Source organism: Passer domesticus, chromosome 1 (genome assembly GCF_036417665.1).
Source record: "Passer domesticus isolate bPasDom1 chromosome 1, bPasDom1.hap1, whole genome shotgun sequence".
Lineage (NCBI taxonomy): Eukaryota > Metazoa > Chordata > Aves > Passeriformes > Passeridae > Passer > Passer domesticus.
The window spans coordinates 103,765,826-103,791,537 of record NC_087474.1 but is presented as its reverse complement, the minus strand read 5'-3'; the positions used below and the strand labels follow the sequence as shown (position 1 = coordinate 103,791,537).

Here is a 25,712-nt window from a genome sequence, read left to right as displayed (position 1 = left end):
ATTCTCTGGTCCAAACAATCACCAGACCTTCTAACACTAAGGCTTCACTTTGTTCCTGCTCCTGTAGTTTTGTTCCTGTGATCAACAGTACAAGAATGACTTTTTTCTGAGTGACACAGGGCACTGACATAAGGCAAAAGTGTGTGATTATTATTACAGCAGGCATGCTGGCTCTTTACATATGGAGGTAAAGAGGGGAGGAGGGGGAGAGAAAGACATTGATCTTCAGGAATTTATTGACTTGGTTCCATGAATCCTGGTAGTTACACTTACTGAAATTCTCCAAGGAGCTGAACAGAGCTTGTACATGATCTTTCTTCTTAAAAAGCAGTGCTTTTTGCACCCCATTCCCTTCATGCATTCATCCAAATAAATCCACCTGATTAAATAAAATTATCCTCTTCCTTTTCATCCAGTGAAAGAAAACAGAAAATTGGCAGTACTTGTCCCATTACACTAAGAGCACAGGCATTATTTAACTGCTATTAGTAGAATGGGACTATAGTCTACCTGTCTTTCATTTCTACAGTCAAAGCTAACACAAAGGCTTCTCTATCCTTTCAGGAGTAATTTTATTTCAAAAATTGAAGAAATAGCTACCTCATAAAGCGTTTTTCTTTAGTACCTTCCATTTATCAACTGGCATCACCCAGCTATGAAAAAACATTTACACAAACATTGAACATTTTCTTTCCCACTCTCAGAGAAGTTAAAGAAAAACAAAAGATGCATTAAAGAAATAAGTCTTAACAGTAAATGGTATTTAGCATCCTCAACTCTTCCATTTTTCTTTACTACAGAAACATTTAATGCACAAAAGTTTAACTTGACTGAAGCTTCTTCTTCTGCAAGGAAAAACCCCAACATAGGAAAAAAAGCTTACTTATTGCAGAAAAATGCTTTTTTGTCATTTTTTCTAAAGTCAAAGTTGTAACCACATAATCTATTACAGTTTTTGCTGAAGTGTCACTCAGCAGTTGCCACTGTGATCTCTGAACATCAGCGGCTGTAAACAAGATAACTTTCTTGCCTGATGAGGCCATGCTTCTCCCTTGCCATTCATGGGAACCCAGTGTAAAGTGACTTCCAATTTAATTGGATTAGCCTGCAAAAATATCACTTGACATATCCTTTTTAGCCTTCCCATCAGAAAATTCATAACTAAGTAGATTAATTTTAAAGAGGAAATCACTCACAAAGATTTGCAGGCTGAGAAAACAGGGGGCTAAGTAGCCCAGTGTAAGGAATCAGTAACAGTGTAGACTTTGCAATTGAAAAACTGGATTAACTGAGTTATTTTTCTCTGTATTTACCAAATACAGAGACTGATATATTCCACTGATGCATACTCCTAGGGAAAATGTGAAATGTCAAGGCTTTACCACTTCACCAGAGCAGATAATTAAGTAATTAGAACAATTAAACGTTGACAGAGCACCAGCGACCCCCAGGTGAATTACAGCCATGAATTATGAAAGCATGAGCAAGGGAAGAGGGAAGACTTTGGCACATATGTAGGATAGATCGAAGGCAGTTATAGCACCAGGTTTATAATTTCTGCACTTATCTTCCAGATGTCCTTAACTGTCCACAACTTTTGTTGTCAAACTGCTTATTTAGATGTCAGGGGCAAACTCATCTAGGTACATTTTCTCTCTGAAAAAACAGTGAATTAGAAAGTAGAGCATGTATTAATCTACTCTCTCAACCTTTCACACCACATGAAAAGGATGAATAAGGAAAAGAGTGTTTTAACAAATCTGCATCTCAGTAAAATACATCCATCAGTCAAGGCACGCAGGAAAGGGAATGTGAAAGGGGCCCTCTGCATGAAACATTCACAAATTATCAATCACTAAACAATGCCAGAGGCTTATAACCTCCATCACACCTTTAGTTGGGGACTGTGTCCTCATCAGTAATTGCTCATGTGTCACATGCACAAACACCCCATTTGTAAGGAATATGAGCAACACAACCATCATAGCATGAAGTTCAGTAATAATTTGCTTTTTTTTTACTGTTAGGGCAGGTTTGCTTTGCTAAGTATTTTTGGGATAAGGAATTTGGTTTAAAATACATTGGACTACCTGCTGTGATGAACCAACTCCAGGTAGAATGAGCTGGCCCTGGGGACTGGATGCATTATGTAGATGGAGAGCAGGGACAGAAGCACAATTGGTAAGCAGGCACAGCAGCAGAGTGCAGGGAGATGGGAAACACACGTAATTCCCAGCAGCTGTGAAAAGGTCAACTAGCAGATTTGTTGCAAGTAAAGAGTGTATGAACTTCTTATATGCTGCAATTCTTTTCAGGTAGAAAGTTGCTTTAAAAATTGAGAGAACAGGGCAAACAGAAGAGAGACCCACCAAAAAGCTAATACAAAACATGTTACATACAGGAGATTTCACACTTTTGTTTCTCAAAAACACATCTAATATTCTTCTGCTCTGAAGTTGTTAATACTTCATTTCATTGCCTTTACCAAATGGAAAGATATATTTTAAAGAAAATAAGATAAAAGACTATTAACTATTTTTTTCCAAAATTAATTAAACCATTTCATAATAAAAATACAGTAAGAAAACAAATTTTCAAAATTTGAAATATTAAATATGATATTAAAAACCTAATTATAATCTCTCACAGTAAACTATATACAATCCATATTTTATTTATGAAATGCCTGTTGCAATATATATATTTACTTAAATATGAGTTTTTAGAATTTTACAGCTTCAAGTCAAACCCTATATATAAACCTATATATATATATATATATGTATATATATATAAACCTATGGTTTAACATAATTGAAAAAACAGTCTAAATTAGCTGATGACACAAAAAGGGTAGAAACTATAAAAGATTATAGGGTAAGGAACAAACCTTTCAGAATGGTTTCTGTAGATTAACCATGTGGGTGGATAAGTAACTCTCAGAGTTCAAAGAGAACAGAGCAGTGTCAATGTAATGAACAGAAGTAGGTGGATGGTTCCAGTTCCAAACAGAACATCTCCCACTTCATCAAGGCTGCTGAAAATGATTCATTCTGTGGTACATTTTACATTCCATGGACATTCTGTAGATTTTCTTTCCTACTTGTCAAAGCCATGTACATAGTCAGAGGATGTGGCAAAGAAAATGCCCTTTTGATTACCTTCCAGCATTATTTTCTTTCAAAAACAAACAAACAAAAAACCCTACATACATTTGGAAACAAAGAAGAATAGGGGAACTCAAGCCTAAACTGAATTCAAGTGAAAAGAGAAGAAAATACAAATCTAAAATATGAAACTGGGAAAAACAGATTTGGAGGGAATGTGGGAAATAAAAAAAAAGAAAAAAAAAAGCAACAAACAAACAGAAAAGGAAACTCAAAAAGCAGTATTACTGAGAACACTTACCTTGAGCTTATATATGAATCCTTAATTAATATCCAGGTACTTAGCTGCATTATACCTCAGTGAACATTCTTCTAGAGGTTTCCACAGGAGAACAGACCAGTATCCATTCCTCAGAAACAGCTAGAAGAAAAAAATAAATCAGCAGTCCACTATTGCCCCCAGAATCTGTGCAGCTCCCAAAACCACAAGATTATATTTTACTAACAATATCATTAATGCTCCAACAAAGATCATTAGTTTAAAAGAAAGTAGAAAAGACATGGAAAGCACAAGTTGGTAATTCATACCTCTGTGAAAGAGATCTCTCTGAACCTGCAATGACCACTGACAGTGCTGAGCTATAACCCCATTATATGACTGAACTGACCATATTCTGCCTCACATTAAACCTCCCATTATACCTAAAAACATACTGAAATTGATTTTCACTAAAATAGGAACCTAAACATTTGTTTAATTCTGAGCACATGCTCTGCTAAATGCTGCAGAACAAAAACCCATATCCTATATAGTAAAGGAGGTTAAGTAGAGTTAAGAGCTTTTTCAGATCATTATCTTCCACCATGCACATCTGTGGAATAAATTATGAATAAGAAAGTTTGATTAGTACCTTCCAGGTCCACCCTGTATTGCTAACAAAGTTATCCTAGGTTTGATGCAGAAGGCTAGTGGTGCTCTTTTGGAATCATTGCAAAAATTAAATTTCAGGAAAAATTTCTCCATTAGCTTTTAGTTGTCTTGCAAACTAAGAAGAAAGAAAAAAAGGCATTCTTTTTTAACTGGAACTGAAAAGCAAAAGTATGCTGATGACTATGGAGAATGCCCATTGACACTCCAGTTTTCTCAAACCTGTAAATGCAGGGAGTGGACAAATATTAGCAGCAGTCACTACAGTCTTCTGACAGACAGCAAGTTTTCTATTCATCAGAGTAATACAACCATGTCATTGCTTATTAGAATAAAACATACAGGTAATTGCAATTTAAAAAAAACCACTAACCATACAATAATATTCAGAAACATACTTTTCCTTTTTGTAACAATCCCACTAAACTACTGGTTTCAACAGAAAAACATCAGATGCACAATTTTAATGGCCAGGTCGACCAAAAGACAATTTCCAGTTTTATTTTCTTCCTCTTTACCCAATACTGATAATGTGCACAAGCTACTCCTTTGTGGTTTATACATTAAAATGAAGCCTCTCTTTTTGTGCATGCATATGACTTCAGTATATGTTTAATTTTGCTTTTGTGGACTCTTCACATGTACTGTAGCCAAAAAAAAATTCAGTCCACAGGCCAATTTTACAGTTGGATCTAAATTTATTTACAAGATAAAAACTCCCCACTCCTAAACTAAAACATATGGTTGCTGCTTATCAGTTCTCTAGTCTCCTTTTTTTTTCCTCAACTCTGTCAATTTACAGGCCTCAAACTCCACAAATGCTTTGCATAAACCAGATTAAGTGATTTGATTTAGCTATCTATGCAACATGAATCTTTACAAAAATCCCTCTTTTAAGGATTGATCTGAGCCTCCTACAGGTACTTGTAAAGCTTCCTAGCAAGGGTCCTGTTTGTTTCACATGTAATTTTTCATTTTTTTCAGACCACCATTCATATCTTCCCAACTTTCTGAAAAGTGTACTCTGTAGGGTACTTAGTGATAACTAGATAGAAATATGGAACACCACAAATAGCCATAAGGAAAATTTCATATTTTAAAGTACGTTTTTTTAAATTTTTTTTAGCTTTACACTCGCCAGGTGAAAAGGCATATTCTACCACAAAACTAAATAACTTTTGCTTTTTTGAGCTTTCTCCAGGGCAGGTTTAAATCTCTGGCATTAAATCTGAAAAGAAGTAAGAACTTTTGCAAACTTTACCGTCTTTTAAATGCAAAGTGTCCTCTTTGATGTGTCCTACCTGAAAGACACAGCAGGATATTTGTTTTCTAAAGGACTTGTGTCAAAATGAAACTTACTACAAAAAAAAATCCTCTCCTTACATGAAGAAGATAAGAAAAGAGTAAACAAAATACGAAAGATAGGAGTTGCATTAGTAATATACTTCTGGAAGTCTTGGCATATTCCAGAGAAAAATATAAGTATATATCTTGGGAGGGGGGGGGAGGAGGCAATAACCCAGGATGGTAAGGGGGATACATTTCCTGTATACAAAGATACACATAATAAATAAATAAACAAAACCCAAATATCCTCTCCAGCCAACCTGTATCCTTTTAGTCAGTGTCAGCTCTGATGACCTTTAGCTGGTGACAATCTCAACAGAAAGTTTTACAGCAGCTAATGCAGCTAAGGCTCTAACTGTAAAAAAAGTGGCAGCTCTTCCCTTGGGAAGATCCTACCCTACTAAAAGTCAAGAACCCTCAGTAAACTATTTGATGGGGTTTTTTTCCCTCTTGCATTAGGGAAGGATCCCAATGTGCTACCAAGCCTGGCAGTCCAAGACACAAGCACAAGAAGCATTCTGTGCCTGCACAATGGCCCTCAGTAGAGAATCCCCTGACTGTGGTTGTGTTCAAGGGTCCCAGGACAAAGGAAGAGATGAGAATCTTGACTCCATGTTTCAGGAGGCTGATTCATTATATTATTATATATCATATATTAAAATGCTATACAAAAACTATACTGAAAGGAATGGAGAGAAAGCATCCTTCAGAAGGCTGGAAAGGACAGGAATGGAAGCACAAACAGGGGAACTTAAGAGAAAATCAAATGGTTATTCACAAGTTGACAGGCAATTCTTTTGCTTCCAATGGGTACTAAATATGTATTTCCTGTTCATTCTTATTATTTCTACAATGAATAAACTATATTGATCTTATCCAATTAAAACTCTGTTGTGCAAGACTACTACAAAATTTTCTCTTGAGATATCCACCAGCTAAAAGCATTACAGACAACACAGGTTAAAAGGATCTTTCATTAGAAAGGAGAATGTAGTGCTATAGGGACTTAATATCTCTGCTTCGTTTCCCTTCATTAGTTAGTCAAATTTCACTTAATAGACGATAGGCAATTTCTTAGTCATGTCTCCTGAGCTAAGCACAATAGAGGGAATTTGGTATTCCCAAACACTGTGCAGGGAAGCTCACACTAAAAGAAAACTATACAAGAGAAAAAGGAAGCATTTGTCAGAGCAGCCATGTTTATGCAATTTTTGTTCTGTGGATTAAACATATTTTCCTGCTACATGTTTTGGAAACTTTGTATTTTGTGCTTGAACACTAAAGAAACAGAAGCTGCCAGAATTATACATACCATTTGCATAAAGCTAAAAACTTGCCCTTTCCCATCTGAGAGCAGCTATCACCATCTTTTTTGAAGCAGTGCAAGCATATTTTATATAAGGCTAGACTTCACAACTATTTTAAAATATAGATATTATCTAAAACATTTTCACTTTCATCAAGTTTTATTCATGTAGGGAATAAATAACCAGAATTTCACTATATAGAAATCCATTGGCTTGTCCAGGATCTTTTATAAAGAGATTTTTCTGGTTGGCTGGCAACTCCCTTAGAAACTGCACTTTTACACTGTGCACAATGAGATGCAATAAACCAAGCATTCAAGATAACATCTACCTGCTTCAGCAGGATAGGGACAATAACAAATGCAGCTTTTGTTATGATTGCAGGCTATTTTTCTTTGAAGGGCCCTCTCTCAGAGTATAACTACATTGCAAGAATAAGTAAAGATCACGAAAAAAGCTTCCATTTTTAGAGCTCCTGTTCCTTTGTAAAAATTAGAAAGCAAAAGTGAATAAAGGGAAACTGGAAGAATTTGCATACAGTTGCTGTAACTTGGTGCCCTCTGGAAAAGCAGATCCCATTCTAGCACCTTCCAAAAAGATCCTGGGTGGTGCTAAGCAAACGACTTAAGCTGATTGCATTTTTCACCATGGGTAATTAACAGTGCAGTCTTCACAGCTGGCCAATCTCTAGAAAGTCATCCACAGCTAGAGCATACTGTCGATTGATTTTGTGAACTCACTGTGAAGAGTTCCTGTGATTTGTAAGAGAGATCAGACTGTTCTAGTTGGTGACTTTCAGCAGCACTGCAGGGCTCCTTAGAGAGCTTTGGCAATGTTATTAGCCATGTTACTGTGCTCAGTCTCGTGCAAGAGACACCTGCACTAATTCTCCCACATGATGGGAACAAAAGTAAACTCTAGTCCTCAAAGCAATCTTGCTGTCACAGGAGACTCACTTTTACCCCTTCATCATCAATATCAGCCAGCTGAAAAAAAATTTATTACTAAATGTATAGTCTAGATACACTGCAAACTCTTCTGTATTTGTCACAGGGGTTCATAAAATATCCTGAGTTGGAAGGGACCCACAATGGTCATTACCTGGCCTGTGTTAAAAACTTCTGTGCTTGGAACTTTTGCATGAGGCAGCTGAAAACAGATCTCTTTTTTGGTAGCGAGGGAAGATTCAAAATGCTGAGAATTAGTCTTCCTTAACTGTAGTATGTGTTCTGCTTCATAATGAAGAGTCAATTTTCTCCTTAGAACATGCACTGCTGCCCGTTCGTCTCGCTACCCTCAACTGCAGCAGAAGCTTATGAAGAAAAACAACACCAATTCAAAAGCACTATTCAAAAGTTTAAAATGTGACAGTTCAAAAAGCTAATTCAAAACACAACAATGCAGAGACATTAGTAACAGTACTCAGACTACATGAGAAGGTACCAAGATGTTTAAACAGCACCATACACCTGTATAAACTATTTACTGTTGGAATAAACAACACACGAAAACAGGCCTTTAAGCTCAGTGATGTCTATAAATGTAGCTCTTTCTAAGCTGTACCTAAACTTGGGATGAGATTGGAAGATATACAGGTAGACAAATCTAACTACCGACCTTTCTTGACAGGTAGAGAAGTCCAATCCCATCAATCACTTCTCCTCCTAAAACTACTCCATAAGCCTGTACAACACTCCAACATAGTAGGAAGTTTACCCAGGAAGAAAGAAGTAAAAATAGTTTTCTACATCACAAAATGAAATGACTCACAAAAGGGTTTAACAAGTTAAAAAAAAAGGCATCAGCTTAGCTTCTTGTGAAAATGCAGTCTAAGCTTCCACGTATCTCAGTTTCTTCTCAGTACAACAGGAATATTCATAACATTGTACCTCAGAGGAGTTTCTTGGAAATGTATTCAAATAGATGCCTCAGAAGCACTGAGAAAAGTATGATGCACTATACTGAGTACTGAAGCAAAGTCCATGAGGAAATTAATAATTCCACCTTCAGTGCATGTTCTTATAATTTGAAGTAAATAAAATATAAGGCCAAATACTGAATGAAGAAGATAAAAGTGAAAAATTAAATAGATGGTCATGAATGGTGAGCACCATTCATCCTGTATGCTAAACAATTCACTGGTCCTATTAAGCTAAGAAACCAAAAAAAAAAACTCAGATAAGACTATTTAATTAAAACTTATATTAAAACCCAATTGTACTCACTGTTTTTCTAAAGAAAATATGAAAAGACAACAGTAGATAATTCTGCAAGTGGTGTCAAAGCTCACTCTGAAGCTAATAATGCTGAGAACACTAGCTGGTGATGTTCAACCTGGCCAGCCTAGAAACTCTATAAGGTGGGGCTCAGCTTAAAAACAAGTACTTGGGGACTCCCAAAATACAAAGCTGGGCAGCAATACAGGCTAATGTATTGAAATGAACAATACATTACAGATATAGAGTCCAGTGATAGAGACTTACAGTACAAATGCAAGACAATGGAGTGGTAGATAATGAAACCAGATTGAGAATAATGCCACATAACCAAGAGAAAAACAGTCCCCAGTGGGGACTAAAGCTGTAGCTAAGAGGCTGAATGTGAGGTTTTGGTGTACAAACAAGGGAAATACAGCAAGATGACACTGCAGAGAATGACACTGAGAAGGAAGATGACACTGTATAAGAACAATGTATTACTGACCTCTGTTTCTGAAACTTAGCAATGAAGAGTAAATTTCTTGGGTAGTCCACACCAACAAAACACTTGTACAAGCTTCTGCAGCTGAGCCCTCCCACCTCTGCCAAAGAAACTGGTGGTCCCAGGTATAAGGCTCCTGTTTACCAGCTGTGAGGGCCATCAGAATAGAAGGCTGACTCAGATCAGTTACTTTTGGCACTTTGCTTCCCACATCAGAAAAGTTGAGTCTGGGTAGCTGGATGGCAAATCCAAAATTTAAACAAAGAAAAAGGCAATTGTTCAATTCAAAAATATTCAGCAAGTGATGGTTAAAGTAGTTTGATGTGTGATCCCACTGCAACAGGGATGTTAGAATCTGACAAACTCTACAGAAAACAAATCTGCAATGACAGATAATACCAAAGTGTCCAGGCAGGGAGGTGGCTGAAGAGCACCTTCTCAATCCTCTCAGGTTTTTCATCTGCATGGTCTGGAAATATCTTTGTTTATGGATATATATTTGTGATAATATACTGTTTGAACTTCCTCTTTTTTCCTGTGCAATCTCACTGATATATCCTTATTTTTCCTGTTTACCAAAAACAAGGAGTCATGTGTTTCTGCAAGTCTATGCTGACTTGCACAGGGATAAGAAATTCCCATTCCATTTACATTTTGGGCATAAAAAGATAAAAAATATTTCCCTGAATATACAAATTCTAGCAGGTGCCATTAAAAACAGATTATGTATTTTGGTTCCAAATATATCAATTAAGACAAATCAAGACATTTACCCTAGAGGGACATATAACAGATAAATTGTTAATTGAAAAAGAATATTGAACTAGAGCAAAAGTGGTTGAACCAATTATTAAAAAAAAAATAAACCTTCATCAAATGCTATTTTATATTGCCCCAGCAAAGGAAATGTTGGCAAGATATTAAAACTCCATACGGAACTAAGCTAGCTTAGTTGACCAAGAGAGAAAAAAAGAAAAAATATTAAATCCGTTAAATCCTATGCCAATACCATGCCAGAAATCATTTTGCAGGCAGGTAATCTTTTTTTATTATTATTTTTTACAGAAAACAAGCAGGTGACATGTAAGAATGTTGACTTGGACTGAAATTCCCACTTGGAAACACTGCAGATATGGAGATATTGTCAGAATTTAAAAAATTATGTATTTTGCCATTCTGAGTGTTTCAGAAGCAAAAGAAACATTCAAGCTGGAAAATTGCATTCTTTGCATTGAGCTTGAGTGAACAGACAAAACCTTGTTTTGGGATGTGCGTTTTGCTTTTTGCATAATGACCTACATGTTATTTTTCACCTTTTGCACCTCAGATGCTTTTATTTGAAGTATTAATCCCAGAGAAAATTCTAACAATTACTGTATCAGCTTAAAACTTCTTGCTCACCCTTAGTTTTTCCTTTCATGGGTAAAAGCACAAGGTTTAAAAAAAAAATAATTAACAGCTTTTTTAACTCTTGAGGAACTCTGACAATCAGAGTATAGTTGTTTCCCATAGTATTATTATGTAAAAAAAGATATTTACTAAGAGATAGTAAATCTAATGTACATCCTAGTAAAATGGTCAGGCTCTAGACTGAGTAAAGTGCTTAAATGTCCCTGCATGTCATCCTATCAGCAAACATTCTTTAGAAGCTCTAGGGAAATCAGACTGAATTGAATGGTGCAGGTAGAGTAAGTGACTGGACAAACTGAAGAAAAAAAAGACACCATGTCTGCAAGGTTACAATATATGGAAATACATGTTGCTCACAGACGAGAGCATACCCCAGCAAGCCAGACATGCATTTTCAAATACATACATGAGTGTCTTTCTGGAAATAGAGTGAGAACATCAGCTCATTCCTGTTTTCATAGTCCGACATCAAAACTCTACTGTCATCACTATACAACTGTATGTGTCAAACATAAGATTTAAAAATTGCCTATATTGCAAACAATCCATTGTTAATTAAAAAATTAAATAATACATTGTATGTCTTACGGAAGCCCTTTTGCCTCCAAGCCTGATCTATACTCAGGACTCTCCTGAAGCCAGTAAAATTATTTGATGGTACAAATAGCATTTTACCAAAAACATCTTATTTTCAAAGAGCAAAGAGGAAGCCGAGTTTCCTTAAGCAATGAAAGACCTAGGAAATAACCCTACTTGGCAGTTTCTAAGATGCCTTTCAGCCAACACAACTCTCTGCACAACTCACAACTGCTCCTTTCTGGCTTGAAACCTTGCAGGTGGGATTTTTGCTGAGATATCCACCAGGTTCTTCAGAAGTTGAACCCCTGTCGTGACATATTTGGAGGGCCTGACTGGGGAGCTGTGGGAATGGGCTGCCAGAGGATTGGGGCAATGGTGGCCATGGGCCAGGAAATGGCCAGCAGTGACTGATCTTACATGGCTCTTGCACAGATCAAAGAAAAACAGGCCCCTCAGAAAATGTTTTATTTTTATATTTATTTTAAATGCTTTGTAGAGAATAGATAATACTTTGGTTATGCAAATATTTACCCAGAATGGTGGGAAAAAAAAAAAAAGAAAGAAAAACAGAGGAAAAAGAAAGAGAAATAGGAACAAGTAAACCAAGTCCAAGTTCTCACAGCTGGGACACCAACTGGAACATCAACATAGGCTGAGGAAACCCAGATTCTGATTCATGCTTACAGAACCATCTCCATAAATGATTATGAAAGTAGAACTGATAGACAAGATTCCATACCCTCATTCCCCACAAAGTAAGGGTCCTAACTGCTGGACTACACAGCCTGTCCTACTCTCCTCCCTTCTGCACTTCCTACAGATCATTAGATGAAACACACCACTTGGCTAAGCAGTTGTAATTGCCTAAGACTCTTGATGGATAGAAGGAAGATCTGCTTCATTCTTTCAAAACTAATGCCAAAGTGAGTGTGTCTTAGGATGGCTTTTAGTCTTCATATCACAAAGCAGATAAGTTTGTGACATCTGGAGAAAGGAGCTTTGAGATATACTTTTGCACTTTGTTTTTTCTCTGGCTTTTAGCCCAGCATTCAGGATTTTCTGATTGTTTTGCTGAGCCTTTCAAATACCACAGTGTTGTTTGTGAATCTAAGTTCACAGAATGGGTAAGTTTGGAAGGGACCACAGTGGGTCATTCCCTGCTCAAGCAGGGTCATCCTAGAGCACACAGGATTGCATCCAAATGGTTTTCAATATCTCCAGTGAGGGAGACTTCACAAAATCTCTGAAAAATCTGTTCCAGTGCTCAGTCACCCACACAGTAAATTTCTTCCTCACATTCAGGTGGAAATTCCTGTGCATTAATTTCTTCCCATTGTCCCTTGTCTTATTGCTTGAGCCAAGAGCCTGGCTCCATCCTCTTGGCAGCCTCCCTTCATATAATTATATACATTATATAAATGTATATAATATATATGTATATGCATATAATTATATATATGATGAGGTCCCTCCTCAGTCATCTCTTCTCAAGACTGAAAAGACCCAGGTCCCTCACTCTGGATTTTGTCCTTCCTTTGCCTTTCAGGAAACAATACCTTAAGTATGAATAATGTCTAATATATTAGCATTTTAGGCCATTTTTAAAATTCTAGTTCCTAGCATAGCAAAGAATAGCTTCTGTTGTCTCCAGGTCTCTTAATAATTATTTATTTTGCATTCCCATGAGCTTTAGAAAGATCTGAAGACACTCTGTAGACAAAAGTCAGTCACATTTTTCTGGTGTAATGGAGCACATTAGCCCCCTTCACCATGCAAAGGATTGAAATGTTCACTGGTAGTAAAATGAAAGTAAAAACTAATAGAACTGGACAACCAGTACACTCCAAATAATACCCATAATAAATTCTCCTCTCTAAAGATTTTTGTGCCTTTTTCTGTCAAGTCCAAGTGAATTTGCCAAAGTATCTGAATGGATTATTCACCATATATACAGTATTCACCATGCAGTATCTGTCTGAAAGTGAAGCAAAAGAATTCTGCAATTTAGTTTAGTTTGTAAGCAGCTGGTGTTACCTTGATTAAATTTAGCTTTTCAAATGTTATCAAATCTGCCCTGCCTGAGATATGTTTTCCTGCCAAAACAGTCTCCAGTACCAATAAACTGAGTTATACTCTCATCGGCAGGAGAATCATACTGATGAGTGTATGTTAGATTAAGGCAATTGTTAAGCATTCACTCTGCAAGAGAATATAGAACTAATTGTGGAAATCTGCAGCATTTTCTGCTTGCAAAAAAACTGTTCATATATTTATAAACAATATCTTCCATTTTCCCCTTCTCCCTTCTGTTTTAGCTCTAATGTCTTATTTGTAAGATAACTAGAGACATCAAGAAAATTTAGGTTTTACTTCCATGACAAGCATAACATAGAGGGGAATAATAAATCTAATTTAACTTAACTTAGTTTAGCATATAAATTGAACTGTTGCCTGTACAGTTCATCATTAGACCGTCATCTGTATCCCTTTTTTCCTTCACGTGTTTACGAAATTAACCCGATTTACAACTACAGAAACTATCACAGCTCACAGCCCGAAAAGTGCCATCAAGCTACCAGCAAAAGCTTTGCCAGCTTTGAGACACAGAAGCACTGACTGAAAAAACAGGGGTTCTAGTGTGTGGCTCCACTGTTGCCTCCCTCTGTCAGAGGTAACATTTGACTCTGATGTGCTAAGCAGCCCCCAGGACCCAGGATGCCTGTGAAGCTGCGCCACTCCAGTTGCCTGCCTGCTGAGACACTCCTAGGGGTTTCACATGCCAAGAGGATGTTTTCCAGCTGCATGAGAAAAGCAGACTGGCACAGCAAACAGGTCTGACCCATTCTCACAATATCCCTTAAACTGTAGAGCGACCTAAACCTGATATCACTGTTTTTTTCAGATACAAAAGACTCTTGGGCATATAAAAGCAAATTATATTAGTAATCTACAAATTACTTTATTTTTCTGGAAAGTAATGTGAAAGGAGGAAGAAAATGCTTTTTTTAAAAAAATGGAGGGATAAAAACATTAATGTTAGTTTTGTTTAAAAGAAAATAAGTTTATTTTAATGTGGTTGATATATAAACCTCAGCAAGTGATGAACTGCAGTCAAGACACATAAATTTATGAAACCGGAATCAAGTGAATTTCTATTTCTTAGCAAAACTAAATCAACCAGTTATGACAGGTGTGAAATGACCCCTTAACTGCATGCATTTAGTTCCTGCTAGATAGAACACTGATGTTAACATAAAGAAGAGAAATATTATTATGAAGGAAACTGGAAAAGTTAGAATGCTGGAAATATATTGAGAAGACAGTCAAGTAAAATGTCAGTGGAAAATTAAATTGAATCTTATATTTCTCATGCAAAATTATTTGTATAGTGAAAGGAGAAGAAATGCCAGAGAGAAATTGTATTCACAGTAATCTATACACATGTAGGACTTGACAGAATGAGAAAACCAGAGGAAGAAAATGCCTTTTAATGGCTAGGAATAAACACTGCCAAGAAGGTCATCACAATCGAATCAGGTAAGAAGAAACACGTTGTTACTGAGACAGAAAGATGCCCTGCTGTTAACCTGTTACTTTTCCTCCCTCTACTGCCCAGAAAACCTGCTTACTACCTGTTGCAATTGTGTTTAACACTACTTCTTGGAACAGAAGTCCTGGTCTCATTATAAAAATCTCCTGTTCACATTCCACAGCAGGGACTCCAGCCAGGAAGGCCCAGATTGGCCAGTTAATATTCCAGCAGTGAGAAGAGTCCTCAGATATTCATTACCCTACCCTGCATTATGTAAATACTTTGAACTAGAGACAAACAAAAAGAAACCACAAAAAATATTCTGATTAAGAGACAACATTAAGATAAGTGCGTGTTTTTAAGGTATAATGATCAAAGAGAAAATCACTTGCTCACAATTACAGGAACATAAGTTAGAGAATCAAGTAAATTTCCTAAATCATAAGTAATTAAAAGTAGCTTGGCTAGAGAACAAAATTGATACAATATGTGCACAGCATAAATTTCAGCAGTTCATAATATGCTCCCTAAGGAAAAAAAATCCAATTAGAAAATTCAATCTTAGACAAATCTAAAAGGTGTAGTCCCAAAACCTTTTCTGTTTCTAAGTCATATGGTTCACAATTGTACAAATACTGGTTTAATGACATTCTTTCTCTGATGTTTTGCAGTATAAAGGCAGACATCACTGGTTATCTTTAGTGGGGACATGAATACTGTGCACAATTAAATGGTTAATAGACAGCTTCGTTAATTAGATACTTTTCTATTTAATGAGTGGTTGATAATAAGAATGGCTCTGTGACTTTTTAATTCTAAGGGAAATAAAGGACTCCACTTTGAATGTTTTTTTTACTTCAGCAAATTATCTGTTGTGCCACTTCAGTCAGGATGTCTGTGTACCACTGGAAGGCAGACACTAATAACAAAGATGGGAAAATGCAGGCAGCAGTGTAACCTCCTATCAACTCTCACTAGGCATGACAGCTTTTGCTACAATGAAAAATGTAATAGGATACATAGATAATACTGGATTTCTTGTTTTGATTTTATATTGTTTACTTCTTCAGTGAAGTGCAATAAAGCCAAGACACAAAATTACTGACGTGGAGAGTTCAAATTCAACTAGTTCTTTCAAAGTCCTGATTTCTCTCAAATATCAAGTAGGGAAAGCAGAGAAGGAAAATTAGACAATGTTGTTTCTTGGCCAAGGGGCAGTCCCCAGGTCAGAGAATTCTCCTTTATAAATCAGTATATGGAGCAATAATAAAAGTCATTTCTAAAGGCACGTTCAGGGATTCAGGTTGAGTTTTGAGGGAAGAGAAGTCACATGAATAAAGCCCAATAATGTACACTGGAAAACAGGAAAGAAAGACTTAGAAATCCAGTTTTAAAAAAGCCAAAATACTGCTGTTTCTGTGACCCAAGGGTTATGCAAACTGTGACCCTTATCACACCCCCATGACCAAAGCTCTAACCCACAGAATAGATTAAAAATGGTGGGTTGTTATGAGAAGGAGAGTGCAAAAAGCAAAGGTGGACCCTCCTGTGAAAGAGAGGAAATTAAAGGCGATGGCTTTTTCTAAAGCAGCTCTGAGGAAAATAACTTCATAAAATTGTTTCTTTTATGATCTACCACTGCACAGGAGGCTGAGTAAGGAAAGGAGTATAAGAGCGTTTAGTCAGCTCTGTACTACAGGTGAGCCTGCTCAGGACTCGGTATGCTCCTGCTGTAAACCAATAGCCTCCCAGACATCTTGCCAAGTCACAGTTTTACACATTACCTGACATCTGTCCTTCCCTAGATCATGTGCTGCTGCCTCTGATGACATTTCAGGTACACATTGAACATACTGCCCATTGCCAAGTTAATTCAATTAACTAAAGCAGCAGAAAACTCATTTTCCCTAAGGAAAAGGAAACCCTATCCTACTGAGATAGCAAACCAAACTGGTTCAGAGAAGAGCTGCCAGTGAGTTGTCACTGGAATGGAGTGGGGCTGTCCCTTTTGGCAGTGAGGAATCATGAGCTTAGCTCAGCTGTACATACCTTCAGCTGGTAGTGAACTCAGCAGCAATGCCTGCTGCAGAGAAGGCACTTTTAAGGCCTTTTCATTCACCTTAAAGAACCTTTACTCAGAGAAATAGAGAAAAAGCTGCAAATCAAGCCAAGCCCAAATAGCTTCCAGAAGCTCTAACCAAAAGACTTACAAAGGTAATCTTTGCTGCTGCTGACTCCAGACAAATGACAGCTTGCAGCTCGAGCCCTTGTTCTTGGTCTGTAAAATAGGAAAATGCACTGGACACTACTTTGCTTTTAGTTTAGAACAACACTCAAAAATCTTAGTGGACCACAGTTACTGAAATAAGGACTGAAAAGTAGCTTAGACAATTTAAGTTTCCTCTTTACAATCAACAAAGTCACCTGCCTCTGGTGTCTCCATCTCTCCATTTAGTAAACTCTGCAATAAAAGAGAGTGACACAGGTGTGTCCTGTATATTAAGTTCTACATATTTTTAAGAAAAATTCCTCAAAACAGTTCAGATTCAAACCAGGAGAAATTATATGTATGAAACAAAATGCTGGTTTTTCCTCAAAGCTCTCCTTGAAGACAATCACGCTAAAATCTCTTTGATAACGTTACATAAATAAAATTGTTTAAAGTGCAGATATTCAATGTCATTGTTATGTAAAAATCTTATTACCAAGAAAAGACTTTTCATAAGATCTGGGGGAAAAATGGAAGGCAAAGGGCTGTATAAATAATAATAAATAATATTCATAATAAATAATATTCATAATATATAATCTTTTATTATGAAGAAGGAACACATAAATGTACAGTTTGAAGATAAAAAACATCTTTTCAAGTAACTCATCTTGATCAGTTAAAGCCCAGCCCCCAATATGTTTACAGTTTCACATACATCAGTGGGGCAGCATTTCCTTCTGTCGCAACATCAAAGCAGACAAAATTGGCCACAAGTAGCAAAATAGCCACATGTAACACCAGTCACACGGGTGTCATTTTCTTGCATATCTCTATTCCATGAAACCACTTCCTTTCATTCCTGTTAATGCCAGCACTTATGCATGTACACAGGGCTTATCAAATGCTAAAATGTTCTCTTGAATTGAAAGCTGGAATCACTTTCCTGTCATCCTGTTAAGATCATTACAGAGAATTATGGAGGGTTTCAGCACAAAATATATATATATATACAAACATTCCATATATTTAAAAACTCCACAAATCTCACTGAAGTAACACCCTGTGGGTACTCAAAGCTATATACACATGCAGCCAAGTGGAGAAAGCCCAAATTCAATCCAGCAGACAAGTGAGTGGAATGACCTGAAATTGCTGCCATAAGAATCATCCTGTCATTGCTCTTCTTAAAAGTCATGCTCTGAGTAGCCTGTAACAGCTGCAGAGAGGTAATCAAATTGTTCAATCTAAAATAAGTTGGTCCTGTACAGTGAGAAACTCTTTTTATGAAAAGGTGTATATGGGAATGGAACATAAAATCCAGAATGGCCTTGGAAAGTACAAGCAGAGTTCCACATCATTATGGGGAAAATGGCCCAGACAGCAGGGACTTTAGATCCTGCAGTATTCAAATGCATCTCCTCTCTATTCCTCCTCATGCAGCACTATCACTGCCAAGGGCAGAGTGGGTCATGGACAAAAGACATCTACTTGAAGGACAAAATGAAAATTTTGCCAGTGGATAAGGAAAAACACATGATGGAGCACTTCGGGCTCCTTTTTGTAGTTTACTGCCGTTGAAACACCTTCCAAATCTGGCATTTAGAAGTGCTACCAGATTCCTCTCCCACACTAAGCTAACACATCCTCCAGCTACGCTTTTCTTTGGCTGAAAAATCCATCCCGTACGAACTTATCATAATTTAAACATGTGACAACAGGAGTGCTCTTTCTCCTCAGTTTTGCAAATCATCAATACCACAAATTGTTTGAAACTTTTGTCTACAGGATTTTTGCCCTACCATTACAAAGAAGTATGGAGACAGTAAAGAACAATGTTGCAAGTAAGGGTGGCAATCCTGAGGTGAGACAGGATGAAGAAGATCTGGATTCTATTGTTGCATTTTAATGGACCAGATAAGGAGGTCACCTATTCTGGGCTTTTCCCACATGGACGGTAACAGCACATTATTTTATGGACGTTTAGCTTGAGGCATTAAAATGTGATTAATTGCTTAATATCCCAAAGTATGAACAGAGTAAAATTAGGATAAGAAATTAAAAAAGGTGGATATCCAACCTGGGCTTCAGATGCTCTGTGTTCCCATTGTGGTTTTGCATGCATAAGCCTAGATGAGAATTTTTCTTGAATTCCAGCTTCACTGCTTGAAGTTTCTAGCACAGAGGGTCTTGACAACCTCTATTTACCAGAGGGAAGCCATCCCACTACCCCACTTATATGAAGGGAAGTAAGAAAAAGTGCTTTAGGGAGTAGATCCTTATCGCTATTGAGTTCTTAGTTGTTGTTTTTCAGATCTAGTCTTTCTTCACACTATGCCTCTGGGCAATAGCAGACTTTCTTGCCAGTCATATGCAATTGCTGCCTTCTCCCAGAGTCCCCAGAACTTCAAAGCAGCATACTGGAACAAAAGATAATAATGGAAAGATACATATATTTTTACGTGACACCAATGCTTTAAAAAATTCCAAACAGTACTCCTCAAGTCCCATTTCAGTTGCTGATTGCAAATTCATTATGATAAATATATTCACTGTGGTTGTTGTATGTTCCTCAAAGTTCGGTTTGGTTTTTTTTTTTTTAATCCACTTATACACTTATACTATACTAGAGATAATTAACATAATTTTCCTTTTTCCAAATTTATGAGAGGTGTTACTGCGAAAAACAAGATCATTGAGCAGTCTCTGTCCCTTCCACACAGCTTCTAACTTAATATCAGAAACAGTAACAATAACATGGATATACTGCTACCAGAGTCCAGATAAGGCAATGTTTTCCTGATCCTCAAAGTCATGGTTTGATTGATAAGCTGATAGGTTTCAAAGACTTTTTTCTTCATGCTAACTTGAAAAAATATTTGACAAAAAGAGCTGAATGGACAACACGTCTTTATCTTCCTGGATCTTTCTCACACAATCTCCAAAATTCTGATCTAAGGTTCTATTCAAATACCAGAGGTGTTACAGATCCAGCAGCGCATGCTGCTGAATTACACTTTGCCAATGTTTTCTTTGTTGATCTTCACAACCACTTCACTTTTGGCTCCAAATGCCTCAGGATAAGTCAGGCTGTGTTAAGTAATTGCAGATATGGAGACAACCGACTTTCTACTAAGATAGGAAGGTCCTGTGATTATGGTGTAGGAACGTGATCAGGAAATGTGCTTCAACAGTGCTATAGATTTTCAGTCAATTACATCCTAAGCTCTTGAAAGATAAGCTCAGAAAGCTCCTTAAAGATAGGTACTTGCTTTAACATTTCCTTCATGTCAGTCAGTTCCCCTCTTCTGTCAAATGAAGGCAACATAATTTCATTGCAGAGACTTACAAAGGCAATTTTTCAAGGCTAGTTCTTTTCATGCAGTCATTATGTTTCTTCAGCTAACCTGAGGGTATATGTGTAATCTCCATGCCTTTTAAGACTGCTGCACCTTGCATTCAGGAAACTATTGTTGTATATATAATGGGATTCTAACAAATAGGGTCCCAGAATTTCTTTATAAACAAAGAATATGGTTTCCATTTCCACAGGGAACATGCATCTTCACACTATTAGGCCAGTGATTTTGAAAAGCTATGAGTAAGTAAGTAAGGCTCACTTGTCCTTCTTATCCTATCTCAGAACATCCTCTAAAGTTTTCAAAATCCTAATATACTGTTAGACTGTGCAGAAGAATATTAGAACTGAAATGCTTGGATATGATATGTTCTTACAATAGGTATGAATCTGTACTGCATTTTAACAACCACCTTTGCCATCTACTAATATGGGCTCCTATATACAGACAGGCAGAGTTTATAGCTATGGCCAATGTATGTGTCTGAATAATGCACATACACAAGCCATGTTATCATCCCAAATTGTCCCAGTGGGTGAAAAGCAAGTAGGTAGATTTTTCTTCAGATATTGGCATCAGCTGGAATTGTGAGGAAAATCTGTGATAGTGTGGATGATTCTGAGTCCATTCCTTTCCAGCTTACATACTAATTGTGAGCTGAGGAGGTTTTCAGCTCCTAAGATATGATCATGTAGCACATCATAGGTTTAATTTAACATTTCAAAAGTCCCAGCAAGATTATTTAAAGATAAGCACTCAGAAATGTACGTCCCAAGTCTTTCTTTAAACAGCAACATTATAAACCAAGAGTTTCTGCAGCAGATTTGTATCTGAGCTATGTACACCTATGTATTTCTATGTGTACTCCTTCTATTTTTATGATGTCCATTAATCCAAAGCAAGGGAACATGAAGGAAGGACCTCAGACATTAATTTCAGGGCTCCAAATCAGAGGCATGACATTGATTTTTAGTATTTAGAGGCTGTGAAGAACTTCTTTCATGTCCATAACTCTGTCCATCATTCAAAAAATAGCATAAAGTGTATAATAGATGAACAAATAGACATTTGCTACAGGAATATGCCAGGAGAGATGGCAGGTAATTTTGTGTTTTCCACCCCTGCAGCAGAGCATAAGGACATCAACCTAGACTCTACTCACGCTCCTGTAGACTACTGAGAAGAAGGAGGAAGAAGAATTTCCTGTGCTTTTTTCTTCTAGCCAGCTCCTACTATTTTCATAAGCCTTTACAGACATGGAAAACTATGCTCCAAATATCAAGTTAACCAAGGAAGACTCTACCAACCCATAATAAAATCAATCATGTCTCATAAAAGAATTTGCTTTGCAGTCACACCCCGTACTTACTGCCAAAGTCTGTGCAGTACAAAGTGTCCAAGTAAAGCTGCTGTAAAGGAGGAGGCTGGATGCACTTCCTTCTTCCATCTCATTTTTCCTTCACTGTTCAAAAATCACACTTCTTAGATGTCAGACATCTTTTTTTCAGTATTTGGTCAAACTCACTCCATATTTCAGTATTACTCATAAGAAATTCACCTGCAGATTTGAACTCTCATTTTTCTTTCTACACTTGTGAGTATGAAGTGTGCAAAAGACTAAAAGAAATCAAAACCATTTCCCAGGCTCTGATGGGCAATCACCTCTGAGGTCAAACAATAACGGTTGAGACAACATAAAGTACATCCTTGCACATGAATTTAGTCTGAGTTAAAGAAGATCTCTAGAACAAACTACAATTGTAGGGAGAACAAGTTATGTTCTTATTATTATTATCTATAATTAATGCCCTGAGAAGTAACATCAGCTTTATTTCATCTTTAAGGTCCCTTCTGACACAAGCCATTCTATGATTCTGTGATCATCTATGGGAATCTCACTGTATAGCACAATTGTAAGTGATGTGACAAAACTTGTCATTGTCATCTCTACTTCACATATAAAAATAAACTTGGCTGAAACTCTGATTGTTTTTTGATCTGAGAACTTTCCAATTTTGTCAGCTGTGGAAATATGGATCAATCTGGACATTTATAAGAAAAGAGATATTGGTGCATCCTAAAATTACCTTATATCTGATTACCCAACTCAGACATTATGACTTATATTAAAAAATAGTTTAACATGGAAAATTATGTGTCACCATTGATGTTTAACAACCAAATGATGAAATGCTTGAACTCAAGTCTCAAGGGAATGCTGGCTTGCCATAGGCTCTAGACAACACAGTTGCTTCACCGCTGCCTCTTAACATCTTTTTTTATATTTCATGCTAGCAAAAGAAGCAAAATTCTTTGCTTTTACTATTCCACTGATACTATTGGGCTATGCTATAACCCAAATCCTGTAGCTTTAAATCCAGCAGTGTGTTCAACCACTGTAAGGGAAATTTTATTTTGTCATAACATTATATGACAAAGAAAGTGATGTGTTGTAAGTCAAAACAGGGAAACATCACAATTACGATGTACAGAAAGGATTATTATCCCTTGGAGATAGAGAATTCCTGAATCTGTGATGAGTGGTGAGAGATTAAACTACACTGTCTTCCAAAATATCCCATCTTAAGTAATGGTATTCCTGTGCAACAGAGAAAATACATCGTCTGAGAGAGTAATAGTTTCTCTGTTTAAGTTTCTCTGTTAACATGATCTTCTTTATACCACTTCAAGTAGAAGTTAAATATTGGAATATAAGATAAATTTATAGAAGATTATATAATATATATAATACATATACACATTTAAATGTGTATACACTAAGAAGTGAAGAACATCTTCCCTGTTTTGAGATGTTCCAGAATAATGTATTTTCTATACAAAAAAACTCCACAAAAACTAACCAACAAAACCAAAACAAAAATTAATTGATTGAAAGTACCGTAAATTAATTTGAGATTTTAGGAGGGCTTAGTACTAAAAGGGAAATAAAATGCCTTATTAAAAATGTACCTTTTTTTTTTACATATCAGTACAAATACAGCCATCTTGATGAATCAATATATACCAAATATTCCAATAATAGTTATCTGTACATGACTGCACAGAAATTAGAATTGGTATGAACAAAATGGACCAAAGTTATTCAAGTAATGATTGGAGTTGTGAATGTTGCACTGAAATTAAAAAGACAAAATGAAGCACCTCAAGCAAACAAAAGAACTTCATCTATTGTTAATATATTGCATATGAAATATTTTCTAGGATAGAGGAAAACATTGTGGCACAGCTCACTTGAGAAAATAACCCCAGAATGCAGCTAGATGTTCAAGCCAATGGCAGTGAGTGAGTTCTGTCAATGCTGCCTATTTTTTTTAACCCAAGCACAACACAAAGTAACAAAATGTTCCTTGCATTTCACTCTGAAAATACAGTTAAACAACGAAACCAAAAATTTTCTCAAAAAGCAATCTTTTCCTTCTCTTACATTCTAGAAACTTCAGGTAAAACTGCAGTTTTAAAGCATGGATAAGAATGGTCTACAGAGAAGCACCAAACCATCCTTCTTTAGTATTGTCATTTCAAGAATGATTTGCAATATTCTAATGGTACTCATCAAATTATTTCTGCCTTGCAAAATACATCACCTTTTTCACATAGTTGTTTGGAGTTATCCATTCACAGGGAGCATAAATTGAGAAGGAAGAAAGTGAACCAAGCAAGCAAGCCAAACTCCACTTTCTTAAAACCAGCTAACAGGCAATCCATCATTATCAATTTAAATTCCCTCACTGAAAAATAAAAACTTTATTATCTCGTGTTGCCCATATAAATTAATTTTTAAATTGCTGATTTAGAGATATCAGTTTAAACACACTGAAATATTTATGGGCCCATTACAAAGCATACTATTTACTTGGAGTTCCTTTCACTGTAAATAGGAGAGCCTTTATATCCATTGCATACTCTGATGCTGTCTTTTATCATATCCTTCATTCTTTTCATTTTTTACATCTTCTTTTCAGATTATTTCTATGTTTTGTCTAACCATTAGAGTATTAAAACATTTCCTTGTCATCAACGACTTTGTAAGCAGAGCTACTCACTTGTAGGGCAGAATCTAGAGATTTAAATGGGCCAGAAACACACTTGGAAATCATATGAGAGTCTTCAATTAACAAAAGAATAAGTGGTATTTATTAACATATGTCCTCCTACAAGCCTCTTTTCTGAAACAGTCACAAAAGATATGCTAAGGAAGCCCCAAATGATGGATGCACTGCAGGGACTAAGGGAACAGTTTTCATTGCTGTGTTCTTAAACTGTTTTTCAATGCTACACAGAACTGAACTTCCCAATCAGAGTTTTGACCTTCCTCTGCGGTAGGATGTGCATTTCTATCAAGTAGTGCTACCAAAGAAGATGGTCACCAAAGAGAGCATTCATGTTATTTTGCCACAGATGAGTCTGAATTTCTATTTCTACAACTGAAAAGATAGAGCTGCATAACAATTTTGTGTATGCTCAGTATAAATACTGGGAACTCATTGTCTCTCATGTGTTGATACGCAGAGAAAAAAGGAAAAAATGTGAAAAGATCAAAGCTTGATTTTTCACAGTACAAGTATCCAAAAAGCACAATAATAGGATGCAGAGAGGAGTCTAACTAGCCAAAAAATAGAGCTGCTTGCTGCAGCTCAGGTATAATATACATTACTGACACAGACAACAAGAAGTTTAAAAAATAAAGAAAACCAAACAAAAGCAACAAACAAAACAGTATTTATTCACATGGAAACACTACTGGACCACCCTTTCTGCCCATTCTTGCTGTGTCAATTTCAATACCAGGAATTTGATTCAACCCTCAATTCTGAAAACTCTCTATATATGCAGAACGTCTGTACATATCAAAATATGGTTTGAAGAACAAGACTTGAGACTGCCTTGTTTATGCAACAGCCCACTTCAGAACAGCCAAGTGGAATTCCCTGGTTACTCAGGTTTTTCACAAACAGGATGTTGCTCAGATGCTGCTAACGAGTAATGTTGCAATTCATCAATTGAAAGGAGTTGGTGTCGTCAGCCTGAGTGTTATTTTGAGATGCGTGAGCAGCAGCTCTGCCCTAGTTGATTACAGAAAAGGAAGTTTTGCCACCACATTGATGCTCCAATTCCAGCATTTCAGTCTTAAGTGAATATTGAGTCATGTCTTAGGAACTGTAAGAAACAGCCAAGCAGATGCGTTCAGTCAGCCTTGTCAGCTTTTCCCTTGT

General features: G+C 36.6%; 1 long non-coding RNA gene across 1 annotated transcript in view; it reads right to left on the bottom strand.

The window, feature by feature from the left end:
- Positions 1 to 3,408: 3,408 nt before the first annotated feature.
- Positions 3,409 to 25,712, bottom strand: part of LOC135307771 (uncharacterized) — a 47,775-nt gene continuing 25,471 nt past the window's right edge. The window contains exons 7-8 of the long non-coding RNA XR_010368422.1: positions 7,791 to 8,001; positions 3,409 to 3,528 (exon numbers count right to left, since the gene is read on the bottom strand). This is a non-coding gene — a long non-coding RNA (uncharacterized LOC135307771). The remainder of the gene's footprint in view (positions 3,529 to 7,790; positions 8,002 to 25,712) is intronic.